The sequence below is a fragment of the Anolis sagrei genome, chromosome 3 (genome assembly GCF_037176765.1).
Source record: "Anolis sagrei isolate rAnoSag1 chromosome 3, rAnoSag1.mat, whole genome shotgun sequence".
NCBI classification, from domain to species: domain Eukaryota; kingdom Metazoa; phylum Chordata; class Lepidosauria; order Squamata; family Dactyloidae; genus Anolis; species Anolis sagrei.
This window is the reverse complement of record NC_090023.1, coordinates 260,226,028-260,241,882: the sequence shown is the minus strand read 5'-3', so window position 1 is coordinate 260,241,882 and position 15,855 is coordinate 260,226,028.

Below are 15,855 nucleotides of genomic sequence, written 5' to 3'. Positions count from 1 at the left end.
ACAGAGCAGAGAGTGCGTTCACTAGGTCAAGCAGTCCAAGATCCACACAAAAGTGATCAATCAAAGGAGTTCATCTGGAGAAGTCCAAGAGAGTAGTTTGGTCAAGTCAAACAGGAAACACGAGCCAAAGATTTAGAACCTGGCAGTTGCTGCCTCCAAGAGCATTGGCTGACAACAGCAAAACTCCTGGGGCTACATCTGTAAGATTTATAGTCCAGCAGCATCCCGCTGCTGTGCCTGATTGTCAAGTGTTCATGACAGTCTCCTAAGGCCCTTCCTTTCTTACCTGACTTCACCTTGTGGATGTTGAAAGTAGCTACTTTCAGATTCAGAAGCAGGCACTTCCAGCTCCAGGTTTTGTGGCTACCAGAAATTGCAACTTTGAGGCCCAAACGCTCGCACTATTTTCCTGCTCTTCCCCCTCTCTAAGAGCAGGGCATGACAAGAGGACCCCAACAGACATCCACGGGCAATGCAATCATTTCATACCAGAATGCAGAAACATAGGCCATAGCTACCCTGAAACTTTTTTATGGTGCCAATGCAGCATGCTGGATGCAGACATGCCCCAAAAATTATCCCTGCAGAATATTCCCCAGTTTCCAAGGAGGTGGGAAGGAGCTTCCACATCCCAGAGATGCTGAAAGCCATCCCTCCTTTGCCACCAATCACTTGCTCTGATGTCAGAAAGTGGTGGGGCACCAAAGGAACCTCCTTCCTCTCCCCTCTCAGTTTCTCCATCACCCCAAGTGACGTCAGGATTACAAAGAAGAGATATGTTCTTTGTCATGGTTGAAGGAGGTCAAGGACTGCCATCTCATGTTTCTGGTCACCTGAGCCCAGGAAATGCAGGATTACAGTGGGGATCTATCTGTGTGGACCTTGTTGGTTTCATTTGCGAATTGGCCTAACCAGCCCCACTAACCCTAAGAGTAATGTGGGTCAAGGCTGTGATCTTGCCCCCACATTACCACAGATAAGCCCTGTGTGACCAGATTGTGGCAGAGCTGGTTGGGAGTCAGATGCATTAAAATCACTATGGACCGAAAGGTCGTGAGCTCGAAGCCAGCCCGGGTTGGAGTAAGTTCCCAACCATCTGTCTAGCTTGCTGTTGACCTTTGCAGCCCGAAAGACAGTTGCATCTGTCAAGTAGGAAATGTAGGTACCGCTTATGCGGGGAGGCAAATTTAACTAATTTGTGATGCCATAAAAATCTCCAGCAGCATGCAAAAGAATGAGGAAGTACTCCATCAGTGTCACAAGTGGACATTGAAGCGACAGCTCCCCCGGTGGCTGGAATTTGAAGCATACCCTCATAAAGCTGGAAAGTTAAATAGCCTCTGTATGCCTGTCTATATATGTTTTGTGTCTATGGCATTGAGTGTTTGCCATGTATATGTGCATTGTGATCCACCCGGAGTCGCTTGTGGGGTGAGAAGGGTGGAATAGAAATACTGTAAATAAATTTGGTCACTGCAGGGGGACTGATCCTCATCTATACCAACCTCAGTCATCACTGTAGATGGGGCCATAGTCAGACATTTCTCAGAAAACAAACCTCCTATACCAGGCATGGAATGGCTTTGGGCTGCAGCATTTCTACAGTGATTCTGAAAATCAGTGAATAGCTAGATGTAGCATGTTTCTGTATGTAAATCTAGCATGTTATGCTGAGTCCTGCAGAGTCCTGGTGAATAATTGTTAAGTGTGAAATTCTGATACCGCTTACACTCTCATAAAAGCCACTACATTTTTTGTATTTAAATCATGGGATCTACCCATCTGATTGCAAGTAAAAGTTCACATACAATTAAACGCCCTTCTATGTAACAACAGTAATGTGGATTGTCCATGGTTTCCCCTTGCCTGGCTCTTTTTTTTCCTTGCCATTCCTACATTTTTTTTCTCCTTCTGCCCCTTCCCTGCACTTTCTCACAAAGCCCCCAAATTTAGCAATGCTCACACTCTGTCGACAGAATGAGGTGTGCAAACAGAGCACTTTTATGCAAACTCATATTTGCATATATTATTGAGTTGCATAATGATGGCCAAGCATATCATTTTGAGTTCTGGAAGCACACAATTTGGAGAATTCCCCTGCCTTCTGCCCTTATTCTCCACCAGTCCAGATTGTGCATTAGTGTGATATTCGAGCGCTGTCTTAGATGTCTCTCTTCCATTCATCTCCAATCAGAGCAGGAGGGTTGCCCTCATTTAGAGGCTTTGCAACTTCAAGTGGCTTGTGGCCTCCTACAAAAATGATGTCCTTGTGAATTAGATAGAAGGACAAGCCAGTGTCTTGGAAATGCTTTCTCTCAAAACATACTTGACAGGATTGGCAGGCATGCGATCAACAATAACATCTAATTGTCAAAATAGAGGGAATGGAAATGAAAAAAAGGCTGATTTGGAATAGCTTTAGTGAAGTACCAATTCCAAAGCTACAACAACACTAACAACAGCAAAAAAAAAAATTGCCCACCTATAGTGAGATGCAATTCATTTTTGAACCTCTCATGTTATTATACAGGTCTGGTTACATTCTGGTAGGATAGCAGTATAATATAATCCAATATTGCTAATTACTAGGACCAGTCACTGTTTTCCATGGGATATACCTTCCCATCAATTTGACTGAATTCACACTAATTTAACTCTAGCTTTAATGAAGAAACTTCAGTGCAAATCCAAACTGTGTATTTGCAATCAGTCCCCCTTTGAAAACCCTACCAAGGATGGCTTGACTCCTATGCAGGAGAGTTGCAAAAGAAATGGGAGACATATCTCAAGGTGGTGAAAAAAATGTTGTTTTTACAGAAAACAAAACCTGGTGTGCTTCAACCAATGCATATTCTTAATGCCTTCTTCAGTGACTGTAAAAAAAAGTTATAAAGGTCAGCCCTTGGTAACCATTAAGTTTTCCTTCCATGATCCACCATGGATATAAGAACCTATGGATGCTCAAGTCCCACTGTATACAACGGTGTGGTAATATAGTATCTCTTATATGAAATGGCAAAATCAAAGTTTTGTTTGTGAATTTTCCTTTAATATTTTAAAGCAATGGATGGTTTAAAGGAGCACTGGATGGAGCACTGCGTCTACATTTATTTATTTCATATCAAAAGCATTGCATAAATTAGTATGAAACTGATAAAAATAGAAGATACACAGGCGGCTAAATATCTTTTGACCAAAAACAGGCAACAGCAACAGCATTGTCTGTAGTAGCCTCCAACAATTCCTCCTCTGTACATGAGGCAGGGCATTGAGGACAAGCATACAGATGCGAACTTGTCTGTTCTACTCCACAGTCACACAGATCATGTACCAATATACCAAGGTAATAAGGATTTTGTGTAATGTGATATCATGTACACACAGTGTATTTGAAACACTGCGTGTACATTATATCACATTACACAAAATCCTTATTACCTTGGTATATTGGTATATGATCTGTGTGTATCTTTTTGATTCAAAGTTCAGAAATTTCCGGATCAGCAGCTCTCAACCCAGTTTCCAAATTACTTACTGAACAAATAGTTTGCACTCCATTAAATCTATAGGGAGGAGTGGAGAATCTTACCTCTCCCATTTTGTGTGTGTGTGCGTGTCATAAGTGGCTTGAGAATCTGCAAGTCACTTCTGGTGTGAAAATTGGCCATATACAAGGACGTTGTCCAGAGGACACAGAGATGTTTTACCATCCTGTGAGAGGTTTCTCTCATGTCCCTACATGGGAAGCTGGAGCTGACAGATGGGAGCCCACCCCACTGCCCAGATGCAAACCACCGACCTTTTGGTCAGCAGTCCTGCCTGCACAAGAGTTTAACCCAGGGGTCCTCAAACTTTTTAAACAGAGGGCCAGGTCACAGTCCCTCAAACTGTTGAAGGGCCAGATTATAATGTGAAAACAACATGAATGAATTCTTATGCACACTGCACATATCTTATTTGTAGTTCAAAAAACACTTAAAAAATACAATAATTAAAATGAAGAACAACTTTAACAAATATAAATTTATTGTCGAAGGCTTTCATGGCCGGAATCACTGGGTTGTTGTGGGTTTTTTCGGGCTATATGGCCATGTTCTAGAGGCATTTCTCCTGACGTTTCGCCTGCATCTATGGCAGGCATCCTCAGAGGTGAGGTCTGCTGGAGCTGGGGAAAAAGGGGTTTATATATCTGTGGAATGACCAGGGTGAGACAAAGGGCTTTTGTAAGTTGGGCTAGGTGTTTTATTAGTATTTCAATGGGAAGTGTGGGCCTGTTTTTGGCTGATGAGATAGGATTGTTGTTGTTGTTGTTGTTGTGTGTGTGTTTTAAAGTCATTCCAGACTTTGGTTGATCCTGAGCGGGGGCCGGGTAAATGACCTTCGAGGGCCGTATTCGGCCCCCGGGCCTTAGTTTGAGGACCACTGGGTTAACCCATTGCGCCACCGGGGGCTCCACCTTTCCCATAATAATCAGGGAAAGGCAAACTGCTGCAGCCTCTATAGAAACAAATAAATAATAATTACAATGTAACAATAATTTATGTGTTTTTCTTCATTGATAAAAGTTGCTATTTTTGACCACCCGCAAATGTTGCTTGGCCACATATGTTCCATTTTCCATCTGTGAAATATTGTAGGTCATGAAATCCTGGTTCCAAACCACATCATTATAAGAAAGTTGTAAATATGTATAAAGGTTATAGCTGCACAAAAAGCATAGGTGATACAAATGAGTATTTGGGGGGTAGATGGAGTTCACTTCGCGGCCACAACACTCCTGCAACATCCACCACTAAGGGTCCCTCTCTACCTTTTCCATGACTGTTCTTATCCTTAAGAAAGATTAAAATCACATGTACTGGAAATGAAAACCACATACGCATGCAGGTCTATGGCCAATTTACATAATTTATTGAAATTACATTAATAGAAAATGGCTTTTTAAGCACTAAGTCCTTGAGCTCCCAGGGACATTTCAGAAGATGGAGCAAAAGTGTGCTTGGAAAGACCACTTTTTTGTTCTATAAGTATCAGCACCACTGGGGATTTGGCCATTTACGTGGTCTCCATCTTGTATCCCCCGAAATACTCAGCCCACACCTTCCAGAATCCCTGACCCTTAATTATACTGGCTGAAAAATAGCTGCAGTTCAAAACAAACTTTTCCAAGCTCTGGGCCCAGCTGAGTGAGAACATCTGTATTTATCCTCATGAAAATGAATGGAAACAACACAAGATCACACATGACTTTGGCTTTCCTTCAGCATGTCCTTCTGTTTAAGATTTGTTTTGCTGTGTGTTCTTTAGCTTTCCAGCATTTCAGGTCAGGGTTGCCAGCTTTAGAGTAATCTAAACTTTTCCGTTTTAGATTAACCTCACCCTGTCATCATGTGGGTTTTATTGGTTAGAAGAACGAAGGAGGAGGTTGGGAAGTGATGCACCAAATAATAAAAAATTAAGTGGTTGATGATCACCAAGGATCATTACCTAATCTTATCAAGATATAAACATATGGTTAAATAGTAGTTGCAACTAATAGGCTTGTGCAATCCGGGTAAACCGCAATCCATTTTGGTGTCCCAGATACGGGAGGATAGAAATCCAATTTCAATCCGGGAAGCTGAAAGATTTGTTTTCTATCCGGCCCATTAGTGGCAATGGTTGGGGGGGACTTCCCAGGCTCCCCTTCCCATCATTTTGGGCATAGCTTGTCCTTATATCCTTCATTTTTTTGTGTCAGGAGCAACTTTAGAAACTGCAAGTTGCTTCTGGTGTGAGATAATTGGCCGTCTGCAAGGACATTGCCCAGGGGGTGCCTGGATGTTTTTGATGTTTTACCATTCTTGTGGGAGGCTTCTCTCATGTCCCCGCATGGGTAGCTGGAGCTAACAGAGGGAGTTCATCCATGCTCCCCCTGGATTCAAACCTCCAACCTGTCGGTCTTCAGTCTTGCTGACACAAGGGTTTAACCCATTGCGCCACTGGAGGGTCCTATATCCTTCATTAAGACCTGGATTAAAAGCATCAAAGTTAGGATACCACTCCTTCTGCAATCCTTTCCCAACTGTCTGTAGAGGAGACCGGGTTTAATACTTCATTAAAGCTGTTTCTACTCTAGAGGATACAGGAGCCTCAGGCGTGCATGCTCTCTCACCCTGCAGAACACAGCTTTCCAAGACATTTTAAGGAGGCTTCTTGATTTGCAGACCCTGTAGTGGTGCCTCCCCCCCCCCCCCCCCCCCGCTCCCCCATGTTTCAATCTCCTTTCTGCTTCGGGTATACTGTTTTGTTAAAGCTGTTTCTACTCTAGAGGAGACAGGCTCTGCAGATGCACTCTCGCCTTGCAGCATGCAGCTTTCCAAGACATTTTAAGGTAGCTTTGCAAGTTCCTTCCTGGGACATTTTCCTTTCAAGGGAGCCTGGGTTAGAGGAACAGAGTTAAGGAAGCATGCACCACATGCTCCCAAATAGAAGGGAAGAAGTCACACCCAGCTATCACATAGTCTGCTTCGGGTGAAAAAAACATGGCAGGGTTGTTGTAGGTTTTTCCAGGCTATACGGCCATGTTCTGGAGGCAATTTTTCTCCTGACATTTCGCCTGCATCTATGGCAAGCATCCTCAGAGGTAGTGAGGTCTGTTGGAAGTAGGAAAACTTCCAACAGACCTCACTACTTCCAAAAAACATTCCTACTTCCAACAGACCTCACTACCTCTGAGGATGCTTGCCATAGATGCAGGCGAAACGTCAGGAGAAAAATTGCCTCCAGAACATGGCCATATAGCCCGGAAAAACCTACAACAACCCAGTGATTCCGGCCATGAAAGCCTTCGACAATACAAAAACATGGCAGCTGAGCCCTTACCATTATGCCCACCAAACAAGCTGAGCAAGCCGGATTGGCTGAAGGGAACCGACCAAAACAAATCTGTGCACAAGTTTAGCGACTAACAAATGAGATGTTGGTTAGCTTACTGCTCTTATTATTTACTTATCTATTGATTGATTGATAATGTTTACTTACAATGCCTTTTCTACCAAAGGGTGGAACCTCAAAAAGCCATAGATAAAGACAATAAATCATTACACTATAGATTTACAGAGAATCCCCAATGTCTCAGCAGTCACCAACTCAGCAGCTTAATCTGGCGAATCAAAGGGATACTTTGCTTGTGCTTTTCCTGCATCATAGGGGGTTGGAATAGATGGTCCATGTCATCTCTTCCAGCTCTATTATTCTATGATTCTATGATTGTATAAAAAGTCTTCAAGCCTTAGAGAAATGGAAGAGATCTTCTAACCAAAGATGCAAAAGAAGAACATCCCAGAGGTGTGAAGTCTGGTCGTGAAACACTTACAAAAGTATGTGCATTGGTGGAACAGACCTTTGCCTGTGGATCTAAGGCCACATCCACACTGGGGAAGCTTTTCTGGTGTAAATCTGTCCCAAAGCAACCCTGGATCCAGCACATATGTGCTGAATTTGGAGCTGGCATCAAAACAGGCCAGGACTGCCACATCATTTGCCATGTTGCCTCTGCTGCCCCTCATAGCCAGCCACAAAGCTTGCTGTGACCACATGGCTCATTGTTTAACATGTCTGCTGATGTCAGATTCAGGCATCCATGCAGTCAGCAAGAAGAAGGCAAAGATTGAGCCCTTCTTTCTTGGTGGTCAAGCAAGCACCCATTCTGACATCAGCAGACACGACTGCAATGTCCAGGGCCTTCCCCTGAGCTGTTTGCACAAGGAAATGATGAGTGCAAAGTCCATCTGGATAGAAGATGAGGCTGAATTGGTCCCTATCCAGCTGCCCAGCTTGCCATGAAGTCCCAGGATACTCACAAATTCCCGGAAAACTCAAGAGTATCCCCTGACTTTCTCAAAAGTGGGGCAAAGTTAGATTAAATCCAGAAAATCCATAATATTTCCCGGAAGGTGCATTTTGGAGACAGACAGATGTGGTTTCATGGTGAGTCCAGGCCCTTAAATTTATACATGTTACATACCATGGGGTATAAATGTATTTGGTTTATATCCCACTATTCTCCTGGCATGGGATTCAAAGCAACTTATTACTTAAAATGCAAATGTATCTAAAATTTTATTTTAAAAACAAATTAAATAATTACACAACGATTCTGTCCAAAATCAGGTGGTTAAAATAGTTTGAGAGGCATTTAAAACTTGTTCTTACACTTATTTCTCTCCCTGTTTGGGATTCCAAGAGGCTTACAACAAATTAAAAAACACATCATGAAAAATTCATAATGCAAAAGTTACAGTGAAATTAAAATAATCAAAAATTAAAACAAAGTCAAAATATACATCATTAAACTTGCATGCCCATACACAAACGCCCTAGCATAACAATTGGCAAGATCCAATGCAATGTTTATGTGAGACAGGCTTTAGAGGAGGCCTGGACAACATGCAGCCCACGGGCCAGACGTGGGCCACAATGGGCTACCCTGAAGCCCGCAGAGGTTTTTAGATTGTTTTATCACTCAGTGTCAGCCAATAGCATTGACAGAAGTAAAGTTTTCTGTACTTTTCTCTGAGGACAAGAGTGTGCTTTACACCGACAAGGGTTCTTCCCTGGATGTGACGGTGCGAGTGGCGCCACCTATGTATAGAACTGTTAGTTGCAAGATTTAAACTGTTGTATCATGCTTAGTCCTGCCCCTTTTACCCTGCTTATGTATAGTTGTATGGATTGGTTACTTATAGCTGTCAATCAGTACTGTTTGGTTCCACCCCTTCCTGCAGGAGGGGAGAACTTCCTTTTCTTTCTCATTCTGCCATCAGAGTTTGTACCAGATGGATGTGAGTAAGAGACTTGACTCTAAAAGACCCTGATTTAAGTTACCTCTTAGCATCAACTCAGGTTTTTTACCTGTGGGGTTCATGCTTTATGTCCAGATCGTCCTGGACAACATTGAGGAGACCCAAGCGCCTTCAAACTGGTTCTTTTGGCACCAAAGGAAGATCCTGAGTCTTCAAAACATAGGCCATCTGAACTGGGGTTGTGGTTTGCTCCGGCATTCACGGCCATTGAGGAAAGAGGAAACTTGGAAAGGCTTCTCAGCTTCAAACCCCTTAGACCCAGGACTAATTAAGACTGTAACGTATATTTTCCTTCACCCCTCTGAAGTTTTCCAGCTCATTGCTTTAAAGAAATGACTTTGCAATAAATAAAACTTATTTTGAGTTATTTACAGCGTTTTGGGTTCTTGAGAGTCCCAGGTTCCTATAGGAGGGCAAGAAGCAATCCCCTGGGGAAAGATGCCACGTCCATCCCTCCTTTATTGAGAATAATAGCCCCCAGGTGCGACGGCACACTGGACATTCCACAGATATACAGTATATACACTCCACTTGCCTCATCTCCAACAGACCTCTGAAGATGCCAGCCACAGATGCAGGTGAAACATTAGGAGAGAATGCTACTGGAACATGGCCATACAGCCCAAAGAAAATCACAGTGATTCCAACCATGAAAGCCTTCGACAACACAGTGTGACTCCAAGCTGGGAGAGTGTGACCTACTCAAGACAAACCTTTATTAATAACTAGTTTTTGTACCCAGTGTTGTCAAGGTAGGCATTTTCTGATGCTAATTATTAGAAATACTCATTGTTAGCATTATAATTGTATGATTGCTAAGCAGTACATGCTTGAATGCATTTTTCAGGTCTTCTTGTTTACATTTAGTTAATTAGCAAAGTAGTTTTTCACATTAATATGATTGCATACTAAATAAAAAATCTGACATAATAAGTTTAATTAATTGATATTAAATGCAACTTCTGTTTTTTATGGAGCCCCCATTGGTGCAGCAGGTTAAACCGCTGAGCTGCTAAACTTGCTGACCAAAAGGTCAGCAGTTCAAATTCAGGGAGTGGGGTGAGCTCCCACTGTCAGCCCAAGCTTCTGCCAACTTAGCAGTTCGAAAACATGCAAATGTGAGTAGATCAATAGATACTGCTTCAGCGGGAAGGTAATGGTGCTCCATGCAGTCATGCTGGCCACATGACCTTGGAGGTGTCTATGGACAGGCCCTTCGGCTTAGAAATGGAGATGAGCACCAACCCCCAGAGTTGGACACAACTAAACTTAATGTTTACCTCCCTTTTTATAATATGGTTTATTTGCACAATAGTTAATTCATTGATTTACTTGGAAAGTGAGGTGCTAAAAACCTGTTCGCAGTCCAAAGAGGTTTCACCTATTTTAATTTTGGCCCCTTATTACTGCTAAGTTGTGCAGTGTTACCTCTCAAGTGTCCATCTAAATAAAAAATCTTTACTTGTCTGTGAAAAGGAAGCAGGCAGTCTAATTTCTTTAGGAAAGTAGTTCTATAGCAGTGGTTCTCAACCTGGGGTCCCCAGATGTTTTTGGCCTTCAACTCCCAGAAATACTAACAGTTGGTAAACTGGCTGGGATTTCTGGGAGTTGTAGGCCAACTGGGGACCCCAGGTTGAGAACCACTGTTCTAGAGCCTGGAGGAAACCACCGAGAAGGGTCTCTCTTATGTTTCAACCAGATGTATTTGTAAGGATGGGAGACAGAAGGACCTCGACTCCAACAAATCTCAACACATGAGCTGGTCTGCTAGAGATAATATGATCCTTCAATCTCCTGGCTGTGTAGAGCTTTATAGGTCAAAACCAACACTTGGAATTGTGACCAAAAATAGACTGGTAGCTATTTAAGCTACTGCAACAAGGAAATTGCACGTTCACTGTAGTCAGCCCCATTTAGTAATCTGTCTAGAGCTCTGTGGAGCCTCTGAAGCTTCCAAACAGTCTCCAAAAGCAGCCACAAGATGAAAACCCAGCACACCTGAACAAGAACAAGCCCTATGAGGAGCGGCTTAAAGAGCTGGGCATGTTTAGCTTTCAGAAGAGAAGGCTGAGAGGAGACATGATAGCCATGTATAAATATATGAGGGGAAGTCATAGGGAGGAAGGAGCAAGCTTGTTTTCTGCTGTCATGGAGACTTGGATGTGCATGGAACAATGGCTTCAAACTACAGGAAAGAAGATTCCACTTGAACATTAGGAGGAACTCTCAGAGTCAGGAAGAACTGTTCAGCAGTGGAACTCCCTGCCCCGGAGTGTGGTGGAAGCTCCTTTTTTGGAGGCTTTTAAACAGAGGCTGGATGACGATCTATCGGAGGTCCTTTGAATGCGATTTTCCTGCTTCTTGGCAGGGGGATGGACTGGATGGCCCATAAGGTCTCTTCCAACTCTGGGATTCTATTATTCTACCTAGCTATTTGTCCTTCCATGTATTCCTATGCCATCTATGACAGTGGTTCCAAACTTTGGTTGCATATATGTTAAATTTCAGGTCCCACAATTCCCAGTCAGCAGTGGTCCAACAAAATCTTGGTATATGAGATGGAAGCCTAGCAAGACACAAAGTGGGACATATGTATTTTTCATACCTTTGTGCGATTCATCAAACATTAAAATATAGTTAGCATATTAATTGCCTCTGGATGGATGAGTTTATACTTCATTTTCAGATCTGGCAGCAGACCTGCTTGGCAGTAAATGCAAAGAGCAGCCAATCGTTTCAAAAGTATTCAAACAATAATGTGTGCGTTCTGCTTTATGGAGAAAACCACAGAGAAATGCATCATTTTTCCGCTTGATTGTTTGGTTGACACAGGACTCCTACAGTTCTAGCAATGTCCAGATATGCTCAGAGGCTCATTAGAAACTTTTATCCCCTGACTCGGATGCTTCCCATGAATGCAATTACATTGCAAAATTGTCCTAACGTGAAGCTTTGTAGAGCAATGATCATTCTCTCATGTTGCTAACACAGAGAGTTCCATCACGACATCTTAAGCTAAAGTTGTTTTTACATCTATTGAAACACAGAACAGCTGCTGGGAGATGCTAACCAAGTATTTATTGCTTAATATTTTCTCAGGAGGACTCCAGCTCAAATCACTTTATTATGTGAAAGTTGTTCTTGTCAATAAAAGAATGTGCCACGTGTGAGCCACTTGGACCAAGGGGGGCCCAAAACATCACCAGAATGGATGAATGACTTCGAGAATGGAGAAATCAAATTAAGCAGCTGAATAATGGAACAAACGCTCCTTAACAGACTAAGCAAACACACAAAGGGATAGGAGCCAATGCATGCTAGATGCTTCTGTATAGCTATGAATCATAATTCATGTAAAAAATCATTCATTGTCCTCCACTCCGCCTAACATCCAAGCCCAGACTCTACAACTCTAGAGTCCACGGTTACTCTCTCAGTCTCTGAAGACTTCTGAAAATCCTGGTCCAAGCTACTCATATCTTGTCATCTTGCTACACTCTATTCATATCTTGATGGCTCGTTCATATATGCAGTGTTATCTATTCTCCAATTAATTTGGTCTTCTCATCACCACAGAACCAAAACATTTCAGAGAATCAGCTCTGGAAAACTCTCGGTGTTGTGGAATTCAATTTCTCATCTGCCTAAATCAGGAATAAGTTTGGAGTAGACATTTAGTGACTACTATTTCCTGAGGCTGAGTCAAAACAAAGAATGTCTGGCCCAAGGCCAGGCATCCAGTGGTGTCTGTTGACTATTAGAATAGGTTGGGGGGGGGGGGAGGCATTTATAATCATTGCTATCAGGCTTGCGCACTGATTGGAGTTGGTTGGTTCCTTTTGGCCAATCCGGCTTATTCGGCTTGTTCGGGTGGCTGTAACGGCAAGGGCTCAACCACCATGTTTTTTTTTCCACCCAAAATGGCCCACGTGGCTTCTGGGCATGACTTCTTCCCTTCTATTTGAGAGTACGTGGCACATGCTCCCTTAACCCTATTGCTGAAACCCAGACTCCCTTGAAAGCAAAAAAGGAAAAGGTCTCAGGAACAGAAAGAGGAGCCTTAGAAGTTCCCCACTGCTGCCAATTGGCCGGATCTTCCCAGATCTTTCAGTTGCCTAGCCCAAAAAAGATATTTCCATTAGCTGATTTTCGGGAGGCTCCCAAAAACAGATCTGGGTGCCCTAGGAAATTCAGATACCAAAAATGGATTGCCCTCCAGACAAATTGCACAAACCTAATGGCTATCGTGCCACAATCATGAATACACAGGATTAGTTAATGTGAAGCTGTTACGGATATGAAACTCTAGGTTACAAACCTGTAACTGCTATACAGGGTGCCAACCACTGTTTTTAAAGTAATTGTTTGCCTACTGTATATACTCATGTGTAAGTTTTAATTTTTTAATTAAAAATCACCCCAAAAAAATTGGGCCAACATATCCACAGATCAATGTAAGTACTGTACCAAAACTCTTTTTTTTAAAAGGAACCATCTGGTTTTCTGAGTTGACTTGTGAAAGGCAAAAATAGAATCTGTCCCAGGAGAACCTAAAAGAAGCATTAACTTGCTGTTCTCTCTCCAAAATGGTACCTTCTCTGGCCTTTTTGAATGTTTTGGTGCAGACGGAGAACAAAGGCTTCAAACTACAGGAAAGGAGATTCCACCTGAACATCAGGAAGAACTTCCTAACAGGGAGAGCTTTCAGCAGTGGAACTCTCTGCCCTGGAGTGTGGTGAAGACTCCTTCTTTGGAGACTTTTAAGTTGAGGCTGGATGTCCATCTGTCAGAGGTACTTTGAATGCGATTTTCCTGCTTCTTGGCAGGGGGTTGGACTGGATGGCCCTTCCAACTATATGATTCTATGATTCAGACTGGCAGTGGCATCCAGGACTGATTGGCTTCCTTAGACAGAATTGGTGCATTCCCCTCTCCATCAAAGGAACCTTCATTTATCCACAGGTCATATTAAAATCCATAACTTTGGCCCCAAAACCTACCTTTGACTTATACATGAAGACAACTTATACATTATTAATTAAAATAATTGTCTTTAATGGTAGAATTTTCCATTCCCTTAAGGCACTGTTTCTTACAAACTGACTGTGGACCATAAACTCATGGCTCATGGACAAGCAACATCTCAAACACTTTGAGATGTTGAATTCTGGGATCGTCAGATGGACAACAGACTCTCCTGTTCCTGCCAGAGATCCTGGAAAAGATGCCCATAGCTGCTGCCTGTCTCCAGGCTTGAAGCTGAGGCGCCTCTTTCGCTTTCTTTTGAAATAGAGAGGGGGAAAGAGGCTGAAAGTCTCAACTTTCAGAAATATCTTGGCCACCCAGTAAAAGCTTTCAGTCGTGGAGGGTGATGGGTGACGGGGCACTTGTAGGCCTAGACTGATGCATGACATCATTTCGAGGTCTGTCTCCAGGAGTAGAAAAACCCGAGTCAGAAAGAGACCGTCACATCGATAAGTCGGCGAGAAGTCTCCATCCATTCCCTGGGATTGCACCCACTCTGCCTTTCCTTTCTTCCCTGCGCCACATGGCAACATTTACTGATTTTTGTCGCTTTGTTTTATCTAAACAAAGCCAAGCTGCCTTTGTCTGGCACGGTTTGTTCTTTATCAAGCCACTCTGTTTATTGTCATTGCCCGACTTATGTTGCCATGCCTGCTTTTTATGTCAAGATACCCTTGAGTGGTACGGGGATAACAAACAGCTGCTGGTCCGGCTACCAGACAAGCCCTTTCTTTCAGGCCGCCACAGCTGCAAAGCAGTCCGGGAAGAGGGGGGAATACCTTCTTTAGGCACTGATTGGAAACCATAATCAGAATGACCAACAAATCTGCATGGGGCTCATTTGAGGTGGGGAAGGCAGAATCTACCCCTTGACAAAGAACACGGAGAGTCCAAACTAATATTTTTCCAAGCGAGAGAAAGAACAGACTTTCAGAACTTTGCCAGAAAGGCACAAATCTTACAAGGCACCACTCTGGATTCTGGAGATGAAGCATTGCCTCTGATGTTAGATATTGCAAGTCCCCTATAAAGCATGCAAATGTCAGAGATGGACTGTGCGAAGTTTGCACCGGGGCAAGCGGGATTCCTTTTTGGATTTTTTTTTTTTTTGGATACTGTAACTCTTGTGATTGCATATGCAATATCTTGGAAATGGGACCCAAGTCTTAATGTGAAATTCATATATGTTTTAAATATATATCTTATACCAGTGTTTCTCAACCTTCTGAATGCCATAACCCCTTAACACAGTTCCTCATGTTGTGGTGACCCCCAACTATAACATTATTTTTGTTAGGTTCTTGTGGGTTTTTTCGGGCTATAGGGCCATATTCTAGAGACATTTCTCCTGATGTTTCACCTGCATCTATGGCAAGCATCCTCAGAGGTAGTGAGGTACCTCACTACCTCTGAGGATGCTTGCCATAGATGCAGGCGAAACGTCAGGAGAAATGCCTCTAGAACATGGCCCTATAGCCTGAAAAAACCCACAAGAACCTAGTGATTCCAGCCATGAAAGCCTTCGACAATACATTATTTTTGTTGCTACTTCATTACTGTAATATTGCTACTGTTATGAATCGTAATGTAAATATATGATATACAAGATGTATTTTCATTCACTGGACCAAATTTGGAACAAATACCCGATACGCCCAAATTTAAATACTGGTGAGGTTGGGGGAGGATTGATTTTGTCATTTGGGAGTTGTAGTTGCTGGGATTTATAGTTCACCTGCAAGCAAAGAGCATTCTGAATTCCCCCAATGATGGAATTGAACCAAACTTGGCACACAGAACTCCCATGACCAACAGAAAATACTGGAAGAGTTTGGTGAGCATTGACCTTGAGTTTTGGTGCTGTAGTTCACCTATATCCAGAGAGCACTGCGGACTCAAACAAGTTATTTATTTATTTGCATGATTTCCACCCAGCTCATATCAGCCCGGCGACTCAGAGCAGCGTACACAATCGGCACAATTC